Below are 16,053 nucleotides of genomic sequence, written 5' to 3' on the forward strand. Positions count from 1 at the left end.
TAGAATTCAAACATATGACAACTACATCCCAGGAAATCCAGGCTTACAGTCAGGCTAGAAGACCCACCTTCTGACTTGGATTGATTTGAGACACTGAGGAAGAATCCTTTATTCCATAAAATCAGTGGGAAAAAAATATGGAGAAAGTATTATAGAGACCAACTGAATGAGCACTGGGTGATGAAGAAAAGAGTGCTCAACTCATTTCAAGACTTCTATTATCACTGTAATCTCAGTACACTCTGAAAAAAAAGAGTATCAATATGTATTTAATTGAATAATATTAAAATATTGTCAGAACATATCTCCTCAGAAATTGGAAGAATGCCTATGCCTACATCTTTTTCTTACTCAGTTATTATTTTTTAACATTTAAAAAAAGCAAATGAACTTTGTTCCTTAAGAGAAATGTTACAGCTAACCCAAATATTACAAAAAAAATAAATCTTCAATCTCTGGTGGAGTGGAGTGGGAAGTAGTGAGTCTCATTAGCTTCTTTCCTGCCATTCTACACCACTACAACCCAGCCATTTTCCCCAGAGAAGAACTTAATTATGTCTACCTTCTTCACACTGATCTTTATGGCTTCATTAGGGCCTGATACCACCCTACTGCCACACTTGTCTTAGTTGGCTTCTTATTTTGTTCTGTAAGTCAGTTTCCACCTGGTCTTTATTTGGCTAAGCAAAGCACTAGTTAATAACATGGTCTTTAGCTGCCACTTACCTGTACCATTAGTTTAGGTTTAGCGCTTGTTTCCACATAATAATTCCTCCAAATTTACCTGCATGCAGTGTGTGTGTGTAGGAGTGAATACATGTGTGCATGTGTGTGTGGGCATGAGTGTTATGTGTGCGTGTATGAGATGGGAAGAAAGCCACACAATAGAAGGGAATTATGAGATTCAATCCAGATATATATGAGAACATTTATACATTTTACCTAATCCCGGTTACTACAGTTAGGCTTGATGCAGTGAATAATCTCTGTCATCGATTCCAAATATTCCAGGTGCCCCGACCAAACTTAGTCACTAAGGGTTGATGTTCTGTGCCCCACTGATGTCCATATCTTCTCCCATACCACACAGAAATACACCCCTACCTATGACGACCTGAACAGAGCTTACCTATTCTCTATTAGCCTCATTTGAACCCTAAAATAATCCTATTTTATTTCCTAGGTTTATCGTTCTCAAACATGACAGCAATGCTCGAGATTTTAATCTAGGTAATTAATCATATCTCTTATTGAGAGCATTTTTCATGAGGTTTTTAAAGCATTTTCCATCCTCCAAAATTCTGGCCTTCTGTGTGGATTTTTCATTTTACATAAATTTGTTCTGCAAAATAGTAATCTCATGGGGTTTGAGAACAGTCTTAGAATTTCTTCAAAACCCATTTTCCTTCCCTCCTTTTCTTTTCTCTCCTTTCTTCTTGCTGTTTTTTTCTTCAGTAAAAGCTCTCATTTTCAAGTAGGTTCACATCCTAAACTCGCAGTAATGTAAGGCTGAACGACAAAAGTCCAGAAGATAAACTAGTAGCTGAAATAATGTGAGCAACTTCTGGGTCATGCTGTAAAGCTGGTATGGCATGCACACCATATCTTTTTGTCTTTATTTTCTTATTGATCCTTTAAAGAAAATGTCCTGCTTTAGAAAAGTAGGAAAGGTTCAGAAATTTTGTGAGAATAGCACAGAAATAATCACACAAATTCCACTACTAACATCTCCTATTGCTATATTTGTTATGTTAATTAACCAATATTGATACATTATTAGTAACTAAAGACTATATGTACTTTGTTTATATATCCTTAGTTTTAACACCGTGTTCTGCTGGTTGTAAACTAAGGCTCACATTTATTAGGCTCACATTCCAGATACCACCTTACATTTATTACTTGTGTCTCCTTGATTTCCTTTTGGCTGTGAGAGTGTTATTTTGCTGACCTTCATAGTCAGTAAGAAGGGCTGGTCAGATATTTTGCAGTAGGTCCCTCAACTGAGATTTGTCTAATGTAGCTTATATACTTAAATGCTGGTGTGTGTTTTAGGAGGAAGAAAGTGCCGTTCTCATTACAACATGTCATGGATACTTATTTTTAATATTATTTATCATGGTTGATATCGAACTTAATACCCAGATGTTGTAGGGTTTCTTGGTTTTGTAAAATTATTCTTCATAATGCCCTTTCAAGCATGCCCCTTTACATACTGTGCTCCTGGGAAGGAGGTCATTATGTGCTATACATGCTTTAGTGGGATTTAAGCTCATACTCCTTTGGAGTGGAGTATCTACATTTTGGGAGGAATTCTTCTACACAAGATTTTGTCTATTCTCCTCCACTTATGTATGTATTCAATCATTTATTTATATTAGTTTGAACTAGTAAGTACAGTGATACCTTGGTACTCATTGTTAATTCATTCTGGAACTCGTGATGAGTGCCAAAAGTGAGCAGTACGGAGCAAGATATGAGTGACAAAACATTTTATTTTGTGGGGCAGCATTGTGACTCACACAAGTTCTGGCAAGTGCAACAAGTCCAGTGCATGCCCTGGATGCTGAAATATATTATTTTCTCATCAAAATGCAACAAGTACAAGGTTTGACTAGTTTGGAAGCTTACAAGTACCGAGGTGTAACTGTATATATTTTATAAAATGCTACTTTCTTTTGTTGTGCAAATTCTTCCAGCTGTGGTCATCGTTTCATTTGACTTCCATATTCTGGTGCAATAGCTGGGAAGTTGAGTGCGATGTTGAACTTGAGAGCACATCCTTGCCTTATTCCTGATCTTAGGGGAAATGTGATCAATTTCTCCCATTAACTAAGAACAATGTTAGTTGTACATTTTTGTAGATATTTACTATAAATTTGAGGACACTCACCTTTGTGTCTAAGTTGTTGACAGTTTTTATCATAGGGAATCAATTTTGCCAAATTCTTAGTCTTCATCAATTGATATGATTACATAATTTTTCTCTTTATCCTAACAATATGGTACTTACACTGATTAATTTTCTACTGTCCAACCAGCCTTGCAGACATAAGCCCACTTGGTCTTTTTAGACACTGTTAAGATTTGATCATCTGTGCTTATTAAATATATTGATCTGTAGTTATTCTTCCTCGTAACATCTTTATCTTGTTCTGTTGTAAGAGTCATGTTGACTTTACAGAATAAGTTCAAAGTGATGCTTCTATTTTCTGGAAGATACATTAGAGAATTGTCACAGTTTCCTCTGTCAGTATTTGTCTGACTTCAAAGTACTGCGAAATGGGCTTAGTGGTTTATTATTTTTTGAACAGTTATTAATTACTGATTAAATTCACTGAAAGATGTAGGCCTATTCATATTTTTTTTTGAGTTTTAGTAGTTTATGTCTTATAAGAAATTGATTCATTTTATCTAAATTATCAAACTGGTGAGCATGGAGTTTTTATGTCCATGAGATCACTAGTAATTATTTCTCATTCACTTCTGATTTTATTAACTTACATATTTTCTATTTATTCTTGGTTAGTATAGCTACACATTTGTAATTTTTATTTAATTTTTTAAACTTTGGGTTTTGTTTGTTTTACTTGTTTTTCTGTTTTGAATTTCATGTATTTATTTATTTTTTGCTCTAAATGTTATTTTACTTTTTTCCTGCTCCCTTTAGATAAACTTACTACTTTTGTTGCTGTAGTTCATGATGTGGAAGCTTAGGTTATTAATTTCAGATATTTTTATTTCCTTATACATAGTTTAATGCTAAAAATTTGTCTATAGGCACTGCTTTTGCTTCATGCTATAAATTTTGTTGTTACCTTTAAATTTCATTTAATTCAAAACATTTATTAATTAAATTATGAGGCTATTACTTTGACTCAAATATTTATTTATAACATATTTTTAATGTCTAAATATTGGAAAATTTTCAATTATCTTTCTGTTGTTGATCTTTAGTTCCATTGTGGTCTGAGAACATATTTTATATGATATCAATTCTTTAAAATTTGTTAAAGCTTTATTCACTTACTTTCACAGTGTAGAATTACTTCCAAAGTTTGGATTACTTCCAAAGGAATACTCAGGAAGCAAAAATATATGCTAATAAATATATATGAATATATATAATATATAAATATATATATTTACCAGCATGTATTTTGCTTTGATTCTTTATTATATATATAATATTCCTTATTATTATATATATTGATCTGTAGTTATTCTTCCTAATAACATCTTTCTCTTGTTCTGTTGTATATGATTTGTTCCAATTTCTCCCACAGGCCAATGCTGAGGGATGATTAATGGATGTGCAGCTCAGGTAGGGGATAATCTCACTGTCAAGGAGCTCTGAACAAAAGGCCCCTTTTTATGAGACTAGTTGCTCGGAAGGAAGAAAAAGGGAAGGGGAAGAGCTACTGTGGAAAAGTAGTTATTCAGAGTGGGAAAATAGTGCCTCAGCAAAGGTGTTGTGATAAGGAGGTCTCAGAGGAGGCACCTGGGAAATACATCAGCAAAGCCCCCAATATGGAGGTCTCACAATGGAGGCGTCTGGGCTGGGAATGCAGATACGACTCAGGGAGGGGTTTCTAAGCACCTGACTCCAACTCTTCCTAGAGAGGTGCGATCGCTGGCTGTGTACCAAGTCTGTGTGGGCAGGGCAGCCTCTTGCCCCCACTGAACCACCATGCAAAGCTGTAATTGCCTTTGGCTGAGCCCAACATATCATACACAGAATTTTGGCCTGGAGTTAGACTTAATATAATTTTTTGTTACTGTTGAACACCTGATATCTTCTTTTCAGTAATAGCAATTGAGCTAAATAGGCCTTTAGTGTAAGGATTTCTGTTAAACTTGCTAGGAATTGGGCTGTGTTTAATGTTTGCTCTAGCTATGAGTACCAGTTTCAAATTCTAGTGTTCTTGCTTTTGTCTCCCCTTTTAACTTTGGATTTCCCTAAGTACTTCTCCTCAGGAAGATTCTCTGTTGTGCCTCTTCTCCAGCTGTAATCCACTCTTACACTGGAGCTCTCTTGGTGTTGTGACCAATTTTTTGGTGTGACGATCAGTTGAGCTATCAAGCATCTCTCTGCTAACACTTCTGCTTGTCTGGTTCATATTGACTTGGTGTTAGTTTACACCAAAAAAATGAAAGTCACTTGTTGGACTGGGAGCACACTTTAGGTCATTCACACAAAAGAAAAATAGCTCTGTGTGGCAACCATCAAGTCCTGGGTGGTTTTTTTTTGAGAATAAATGTGTGGATTTTTTGTGTGTAGATAATGGAAAATGGCCTCCCCATTGCTGTCTCCTACTGTGGAAGAAATCTATCCCACCATTGCTTGGGTACCTTCAGTCCATGGATATACTTATTGGGTGGAAAATTGGGAAGACAGAGCCCAGCTGTCTTACATGGTATTTGACTCAAGAAAACTATTCATGTATGCAAGTTTAAATAGCAAGTGTGAGGAGGAGTGTAGCCCCAAACAAATATGTCTCTTGAGGTCTTCTTCCTTGTTCTGTTCCTTTGACTTCTGCATACCTCAAAGACTGTAGGCTTCTGTTTCCAGTTCTCCTGTCATACTGATTTCAGTGTGGGACAGTGTTGAGGGTTGTATGACCATTTATGGTGCCTCTTAAGGCCAAAGAAAATAGAGAATTATTTGGCCCCAACTGCACTTCCTGTTAACTGAGAATATTTGGTATTCAGGGCCTTCAGTGCTCAGCTGTGATCCTTAACTGTAATTCAGGGACTAATAGAAAAATATAATAATCTTGTTATAATTTAAAATGAAAGGTTTGCTGGTAGTTTGTGTTTTTCTTTTTAGCAATTTTTTGATTCTTTAGAAATATATAATAAAAGATGCTTGTTAAAACAAATTCCTTGGAAATCTGATTCCTTTCAGAAATCCAGAGCATCTATAATTTGATCTGCCCTTTTTCACAGATAGCATTTAACTTGATCTTACCAGCATTCAAGAATTGAAAGTTCATATTTTTTAAGGATTTGAAAACATTCAGCTTAATCTTAAACACACATTTTCCAAATGCTTTTGCATTTCAAAAGCCTTTCAACAGTAATTATTCACTGGCAGATCAACCTTCTGGAATAATCTTAATCAGAGCATGAGGTACAAATCCAGATTAAAGCGGAAACAAAAATACTTAGTAATTTACAAACTGTGAAGAAAATAAGCCGTGGACATTCCATCTGTCAGTGGCCTGGTTAAGAGAGCTGCCTAATGACCTACACACAGGGCCTAGACTCTCACCTTCTCCAATCCGTGATGTGACCTTGCACATAGAATCTTCGTATCCATTTTCTTATATATCAGATGCTCCGATTGTAATGGAAAAGCAAGAAGGAAGTATTCAAAAGCAATAGAAAAGTATAGTAAATAACCAAAACATAAGCAGAATTATAATTATAACTAATAAGTAGAGTACAGAAAGTAAAGTCTTGATCAATTTTTCAGAAATCAAATTTCATAAAAAAACTAATATCCATTTAAAAACATTGTTGAAAAGGCTATAAATTTTACCCTTAAACATTTTTTATGTATTTGATGAAAGTAAAATAAGATTATTTACATATCAATCTATACAAGTATATTTAAAATTATTGTACTTTTTAATATTGCTTTACATATAAAGAAGGTTTATTTATTTATAATGTCTAAATCATAGAGAGAATCTGATACTTTAAGGATCACTTTACAGAATCTTAGTTCTCTCTTACTCTAAGTGAGTTCCATTTATCCATTTAAAATGCTGAATTTTTAATATGTCCCTCTGTTCTTCCTCTGTCTTCCCTTCCCTTCAGCCCAAGAGTCCAGTTCGCATCTCAAAATCCATTAACTTCCATGACACCACACAGGAGAGGAGCGGTGCAAGGGGAAAAAGAAGGAATCTTTTTGACCTATCACTGACCTTTGTGCCAAATGTAAAAATAACCTCATTTTTTTCTCACCATGCACATTTTACATGATTTAAGTTCACTCATTGTTACCTTTACTGTTCCAAAAAAATGATATGAGTTTGGCCTGTACTTTCTGCCACAGAGGCAATTTTTGTTAAAACAATAATGTAGGGAGATGTAGGACAAGTCCCACCAAAAAAAAGGAAAAGAGAGAGAAAGAGAGAGCAAGAGAGAGAAAGAAAGAAAGAAAGAAGGAAAGAAGGAAAGAAAGAAACTGGAGAACTGGGGAACTTGGGTTCAAATATAATAATGTTTTAAAAAATGTAAAATAATTTCTTCATAGATTTTAAAAATTAGTTATATGAAATTATTCAATTTAATGGGTATTTTGAAGCACACACTCTTTCACAAAATATTAAATCATGCACACATTGTCCCCAAAATTGCATATAAAATTTTATTTAATATAATTGAGAAAAGAATAATGAGGTGAGAAGAAAAAAGTAGCTATTATGTAATATCTCATCAGAACTGCCGAGATGCAACAAAAGCAGCAATAAGAGGGAAGTCTTTATCATTACAGGCCTATCTCAAGAAACAAGAGAAATCCCAAGTAAACAACCTTACGTTACATCTTAAAGAACTAGGAAAAAAACCCAAAAGCAGCAGAAGAAAGGAAATAATAAAAATTAGAGCATAACTGAAAGAAATAGAGAAAAAAATTCTACACAAAAATTAATACATCAAAGAGCTGGTTCTTTGAAAAGATTAATAAAATTAATAAACCCCTGGCTGGACTCTCTAAGAAAAAAAGAGGAATAAACCAAATCAGAAATGAAAGAGGAAAAATTACCATATACAGCACAGATACACAAAAGATTATACTAGACTACTATGAAAGACTATGTGCCACTGAATTCCATGACCAAGAATAAATGGATAAGTTCCTAGTGATATATAACCTTCCTAGACTAAATAATGAAGAGCTGGAAAATCTAAACAGACTAAGCAACAGTGAGAAAATTGAAACAACCATCTAAAAGTTCAGGACCAGGTGGCTTCACTAGTAAATTCTACCAAACATTCAAAGACAAGTTGATACTTATCCTTCTCAAACTCTTCCAAAAAATTAAAGAAGAGGCAACAGTTCCTAACACATTTTATAAAACTAACATAGCCCTGATACCAAAACCTGGCAAGGATAACACACAAAAAGAAAGGTACAGACCCAAATCTCTGATGAATACAGACATAAAAATCCTAAACAAAATACTAGGAAACTGAATACAACAACACATTAAAAAAGTACTACGAACTGGAGAGCATTATGTTAACTGAAATAAGCCAGACGGTGAGGGACAAATACCATATGATCTCACCTTTAACTGGAACATAATAAATAGAAAAAAAAAGGAAACAAAATATAACCAGAGACATTGAAGTTAAGAACAATCTAACAATGGTCAGGGGGGAGTGGGGAGGGGACAGTGAGGAGAGGGGATTACAGGAACTACTATAAAGGACACATGGACAAAATCAAGGGGGAGGGTAGAGGTGGGGGAGGGAGGGGGGTTTGGCTGGGGTGGGGTGGAGGGATGGGGAGAAAAGGCACACAACTGTAATTGAATAACAATAAAAAATTAAAAAAAAATAAAAGAAAAAAAAAAGTACTACATCTTGATGAAGTGGAGTTTATTCCAGGGACCCAAAGATGGTTCAACCTATGCAAATCCATCAATACAACACACCACTTTAACAGAATAAAGGATAAAAGTTATGTGATCTTATCAATAGATGCAGAAAAAGCATTTGATAAGATACAACATCTATTTATGATTAAAACACCCAATGAAATGGGTACATAATAAAGGTCGTACATGACAAACTCTTAGCCAATATCATACTGAATGTTAAAAAACTGAATGCTTTTTTAAAACTGAAATTAGTGCTTACTCTATGTCAGCTACTTCTAATATTTTATATATTTTGTTTGTCATTTAATACTGATAATAATGAAATATGATAGGTTTCATAGTCCTCGTTTCCAAATGTTAAAATGGAGACTGGAAGAAGCTAAATGACTTGGTAATAAACGGCAGAAACAGGAATCCAACGTAGTTACCCCAGCTCCAGACCCTGCCCTCTTAACCACTCCCCTGTCACGTTTGTGAGCAAATATGACCGGCAAGCACGTTTCAGCAGCACAAATTACTCACACAAAGAAATTTCAACATTTTAAAAATAATTCTTTTATACACTTAAAATTTAAGTACTGCAAAATAAGAGCACTTTGCTAACAAAATTTAGGTTATTTGGTGCCTCATTATTGTAAAGGCATTATTTCTTCTTCAAAGGCAATTTAATAACAGTAAAATAAATCAACAAATGTGTCTTGGAATATAATCTTTAAATCACTTAATGCCTGATAATTTTTTTCTCATTTTGACCCTATTAATGATTTTATCCTGTAAACATACACAGACCAAATGATTTCATCAAGACCTCAAAAATACCCTATGGCCTAGTTTTCATCTAACACATAGAATTCCACACCCAACTCTCAATCATTCTGAATAGCTCTGACATATCTTTGAAATAAAGAAAAATTTTTTTATTTTTCTGTTAATACTGTGTGAAGCGTGTGAAAGAACCTAATGTTAAGTGTGTTTCTCCTATCCAATCCTGTAGTAAGAAATATATATTTAAAAAGACAAACACTTTCAGATGATGTTATACAAGTTTACAAAAGCATGCCCTTTCCCTAGGAGATAGAAACCACTACCACTCTTCTGAATTCTTGAATTTAATAAAATCAATAAATTTATGCTTGTGTGAAGAGACATTTGCTTTTTTTATGATTGAAATTATTTTATGATCATCTTAATTCCATCTAACTATAACAAATAAATAACAACAAAAAAGGAATCACCTGCCAGATTCCAGAAGTAGCCTAGATTTTGAATTAAATAACATACTTCTTTGTTGCATTTCCTTTTTAAAAATATTTTATTTATTTATTTTTAGAGAGATGGGAAGGGAGGGAGAAAGAGAGGGAGAGAAACACCAATGTGTGGTTGCCTCTCGCACACCTCCAACAGGGGACCTGGCCCACAACCCAGGCATGTGCCCTGACTGGGAATTGAACCAGTGACCCTTTGTGCAGGCCAGCACTCAATCCACTGAGCCACACCAGCCAGGGCAGCATTTTCCACAATTGTTAAAAACACATAGACTGTGTCTAAAAGGGGGAAGAGAAATCGCTGAATTTGGACAGTTTTGGTAGGACCTATATATATTTTTTCATGAAATAGGGTTGCAGTAGCATAGGAAGTTCTACCCCAAGAAGAACCCCATGGTACTTGGTCTAAGAGACCTGCTCTGAATCCTCCAGGAGAAGATGCTCATGGAGATGCAGCGCCAAAGTGGGGACAGCAGTATATTGAACAAGTCTGATTTGTGACACATTCACATCAAGTTATTTTTATTTGCCACTGTTCCTTTAAAATGCCTCTGGGTTAAATATAGGGAAATCCCATGATTTTATGATTTTCCTCTTGTCTCTTAGGTAGTAGAATACACAGGTTTTATAGTGATTAAAGCTTTTATTGTTCAGGGTGACTTCTTTATGGGAACCAAACACAGAAATACAAATTATATTAAAATAAATATTAATTAAGGAAGAAAAAAGAATGATCAGAACATATAATATTTAAAAAACTTTCAAACACCATAAACATCACAAATTTTCCCTTAAAACAAACAAACAAACAAATAAAACCTCCACTATGGTTTTACCAATTACCTGCCTGAAATGCCTATATAATGCTTTTTTTTCTTACAGTTTTTGGTCATTAGGGTGAGCATAATCTAATCTGACTGGTCTCCTTAGAAGGAGAGGAAGTTCAGCCATACAAAGAGACACTAGGGGTACACCCACACACACAAAGGGAAGACTATGTAAGGATACAGGGAGAAGGCAACTATAGGGAAACCTTCCACGCATGGGAAATGTAGCCCAGCCCCCACTCGGAAAAGCCAGTGGGGTGTGAGGTCTTGCACACAGGACTCACACCCAGGGACAGGTTCTCCCGTGGGGAATCAGGCCTGCATTGTACCTAGGCTGCTATGAGACTTGCTTTTGCTAAAACTCCCTCACCCTGGATTAAGGCAGCAATGTTTACTGAGTATCTTTAACTTCCTAAAGTCTGTGCAAAACCTCCCAAGTATGGAGTGTAACCAGTTCAACCACTTTTCCCCTTGATCCGTAACATCCTTCTCTTTGAAGTAATTAGCAACATTCTTTCCCTTGTTACCTGTAAAAGGTAATCACCTACAGAAAACCTGTGCATAGTAAACGAGGATCATCCTCCATGTAATGTGCCCAGGAAAGCAATAAAAGCCTGTCCAGGCAGGGGTCAGGCTCTGGCCCTCTCGCCTTCTCTCACTTAGAGAGTGGCCATGCCGTCCCTTTTTCTACACAGGATTTCTGTAGTCTGTGTGAATTTGGCCATTGCTGCTACAACACACGGAACCCAAGGGCCGGGATCCGCATCAGGCAACCACCTGAAAGCCAAGGTGAAGCCTCCAGAAAAACCAATCCTGCTGACACTTTGATTTTGAATTCTAGCTTTTAGAACTATCAGAAAAATAAATATTCCAGGGATTAGGACATGGATGTTATTGGGAAGCAGAGGCATTATTCTACCTGCCACCTCAGCAATCAAGATATTCCATAATGTCATAGATAAGAGTTTGGACTTTCTACTTATACTGACTTTTGTTTGAATTCCAGTTCTGCAACAAAATGTTTCTGCAACTTTGAACACTCTGCTTAATCTTTCTAAGTTTCCTTTAGAAGGGAAAATAACAGTGCCTACCTGTAGGTTGGTTGCAAAAAATATTTATAATATTTTTAGCATATTGTCTGGCATATAGTAAATGCTCAAAACATCTCAGCTATTATTTTATTTATTGTCAGTATCTGAATAAAACAGACTTGCCTCACATTTTCACCCATTTTGTAATCAATACTTAAATCACCTTTACATTGATCTTTCTTGAGCAATAGAGTGAGTTATGTTGTACTTTAGACCTTCCCCAAGCACCAACATATGTCAAACATCCTTAGAATTTTCTCATTAGAGACCTCACAGTAATGCACATGTTCTAACTTATTTTAATGATAACTGTTCCCTCAAAATTCTCAAACATTATAAAACGTCAATCATGAAGGAAATAATATAAATAACCTACCCATTTCTAATCTTAGCCAGATAGTCCCAATTCAAAAAAACCCCAAAAACCTTCAAAGGCAATTCTGATTAAGCTTCCTTTTTACCTTCTCTAGGATTAGGTCAGCCTAATAGCCTTTGGTCCATCTGCTTTCTACCAGTATCTCACTTACAACTCCGTTCACAGTTTTTATTCTCTCATTGATAAATGTATTTATTCACTGCTTCCCCTTGAAACACACACACACACAGGACTGCTCCTTTAACCAGCCTACTGAGAGTGGCAATACTTGTGATGCCTAGTAATAGACTATTGGAATATAAAATGAGGTAATGAATGTGAACATATTTTGAAAACTATAGAGTGCTCTGCAAATGGAAGACATTATATTATTTATTATTGAGAACTGCTTGGAAATTAGACATGTTGAAATCGCTAAGTATGACTCTGTCTCACCACATGTATAAACATCTATCCTAATACTTTGTTAGTCACTCTTACTTTTATGATAAAAAGGGATTTTTTTCATATTTACTAGGTATTATTCTCCTGGAAGAAGATTATCTTGGTTATCCTTTGGAGCAGAAAGAAAAATAAGATCTTTGAAGCCATGTTATGCTTAAACCCAGAGTATTCCTCCTATGGCTATTGCCCCCATAAAGCTTAAAAGAAATCTACTAGTAATGTATGCTATTTGGTCTATGTAGCTATTTCTACAATATTTTATTGTTTGTTCTTTTTCCAAATTAAATATGGAACAAAATATGAGTATTGCTAGTCTGCTATTCCTTCCTCCTATAATGCTCCCCTTTCTATTTGGTAAAAACAAATTTGATGTATAAGACCACCTTCTTTGTGAAGGCCTTTCTGATGTCCTTGAGTAATGAGTTATTTATTCATGTTGAGTACTACTATGTTCCTGTCATGGCAGAGAACCAGAGAGCTAATATTGTCCCCATAATGCTTTGATGTCCATAAGGAGATAAAGAGTTTAAGGAAACAGTTTGTGTGTATCTTACATATATCACTATGTCTATATGTGTATAGATATAGATATAGTGGTAAGCATTGTAAAGAAAAGCAGAACAGAATAAGGAGCTATAGCATCCCAGAGCGTGTTAGGGAAACATTCTCAGTGTTAGTGGTATTTGAGGATAGACTAGGGGAAGATTGAAAAAAGCCAGTAATGAAATGGAAAAGAATATCAAGGTGGAAAACAGAAAAATGCACTCAGCTGGGCAGGGACTACATTGGGTGTGTATGAGTGTATGCGGGATAGCGAGGAGGCCAGTGCAAGCAAATGAAGGCAGGAATGGTTAAAGACCAACTGAAGAGGTGGTAAAAGCTCAGATTATTTATAGTCGTGTATTAGGATTTATGTTATTATTGTGAATATAATTGAATTCTGAATACAGCAGAATAATGATTACATCTAAATGCTTAAAGGATCACTAAAGCTGTTTTGTATAAACGTTGGTTAGTGAGGAATGCAAGAACTGAATTAGGGAAACCAGAGAGAATTTTGTTGCAAAAGTTTTGGTGAGAGATGATGGCAGCTTTGTCTCTGATTTTAGCAAGTGGTAATAAGAGGTCAGATTCTGGATTTATTTTAAAAATAAATAATAAGTATGTGCTCTCAGATCACATTTAGGTATAAGAGTATATAAGGCATAGAGGAGAACTCTATGGTTTTGGGTGTATACACCTGTAAACAGAGCTACCATATTCCGAGTTAGGATAAAGAAGGAGGCAGGTATGAAGTAGACATAGATTGCTTCAGATGCTTTTGGGGTTGTTATCTGCCAACAGGGGGAAGACTTCAGAGTCATTAGGAGTTCATTTTTGGACCTTAAAATCCTGAAATTCTAAAAATGTTCAGTTGGAGGCAACAATTAAGAGTAGATTAAATATATAGCACTGGATTTCGGGAGAAAAAAGTCTTGTGTTGGAATTATATATTTGAAAGTAGTCAGCGCAATTATGGTATTTAAAACCATGTGGATGGTTGAGGTCATCTAGGACACAAATGTAAACAAAGAAGAGAAAATGTTCAAGTTCTGAGCTAATTTATTTTGATGAGTATATTTAAACCCAGACTAATTAAGAGATTTCCTTTAGTTCAGCTAATGATCTCCAGGGTCAGGATTAGACATATAATCTCTTTAATCTCTAGCCAATGCTCTTTCCAATAAACTCGCCCGGCCTTGGGTTAAAATGCAAATATATGTTTCCTGTGTGGGCGCATCAACACACACAAAGATAAATAAATCTTAAGGCATCCACGTAGCTTTGAATACACCTACATATGTGGATTCTCAAAGGTGTCCTTCACCTCTGAGCACTTGCAACCAACAATCATTGTGCAGAGCTACTTAACACTTTCTAAGATAAAATACCTTCGTTACACTGCAAGTGGTATCAAAATAAAAGGACAGTCATCTTCTATAGCTCTCAAATAACAATCATCAAAAAAAAGGTATAAAGGTATTTCAGCAAGGCAATAAAATTATTTTACATCACCTGCAATCAAATAATCACTTTCCTTTTGGATTACAGTGAAATTAACCATAGAGCTCACCTAGTAGATAGGGGATCATTGAGTGGTAGGGATCATTTGTTATAGATAATTGTACCTTTCTGACTATAAAAACTGCTACCTGGATGGTTTTCAAGAAATGATTTTAGGGGCAAAATGAAAGAAGGAAGAAAGATCAAAACATTGCACTATTAACATTAAGAAACTTGGGAATGGAGAGGATTTGTTCATCTGTAAGTTCCAAGAGAGCAGTTTCAGTCAACCAGGGGAGCAATAGAAGGAAATGGAAGGAAATGGATTTCCTTCTAAGGAATAGAAGGAAAATGGGGGTAATATGGAAAAAAAAAGGGTAAGTTCAAGACAAGGATCTGAAAACTTGTGAATAAATAAGAAAAACTAAGCCAGGATGGATAACTTAAAACTGCAAGTGAGTTTAAAAGATGTCTCATGGACTGTAGATGGAAAGGGAGTAACTAAAGAAGGTGATACATGCAATAGACTTGCAAGAACAGAGGAAAATTTATTATTAAACAAGAGGGAAGTGAGTAGGTCAATAATATTTTGATGTAGAAATAATTCAAAGAGGGCCCTGGCTGGAGTGGCTCAGTGGATTGAGTGCCAGCCTGTGAACCAAAGGGCTGTGGTTCGATTCCCAGTCAGGGCACATGCCTGAGTTGTGGGACAGCTCCCCAGTGGGAGGCACACGAGAGGCAACCACACATTGATGTTTCTTCTCTTTCTCTCTCCCTTCCCCTCTGTCTAAAAATAAAATCAATAAAATATTTTTTAAAAATAAATAATTCAAAGAGAAAGATAAACTTAATGACAGTGAAGTGAGAAGCAAGGTCATTGTCTGAGAGTAAAAAATATCATTGTGTGATTGGCTAGTGTAAGAAGTCTCAGAAAGTATTAGAACAGCCACTGTGAGAACTATGATGGAAAGTCCATGGGAGACAGAGGTGGTTTTCTGAGTTAGAATAAAGGAAGAGAAGAGTATGAATTTGAAGTGGAAAAATATTGCTTTAAACAATTTTTAGTAAAAAAGTTTTATGTGCACAAATTTGTAAAATAATTATATGAGGACAATTGAACATAGTCCCCAATCTTTGAAAAAATAATTTACCAAGAGTTCAATACAAACATATCATTTCTTGAATAATTTAGTGTGCTAGGCTCTAATTTAAGCACTTGTTATGAAATAACCTCCCCAAAATTCTATGAAATACAATCTGTTATCATCCCCATTATACATATGAGTAACAGAGAGATACAAATGTTAAACTATTTAATCAAGGCAAGTAAGTTGGCCAAGCTTGGACCTGGAGTTCAGATGCCATAGCCTTAAACACACAGTGATGGGAAAG

The sequence above is a fragment of the Desmodus rotundus genome, chromosome 2 (genome assembly GCF_022682495.2).
Source record: "Desmodus rotundus isolate HL8 chromosome 2, HLdesRot8A.1, whole genome shotgun sequence".
NCBI classification, from domain to species: Eukaryota; Metazoa; Chordata; class Mammalia; order Chiroptera; family Phyllostomidae; genus Desmodus; species Desmodus rotundus.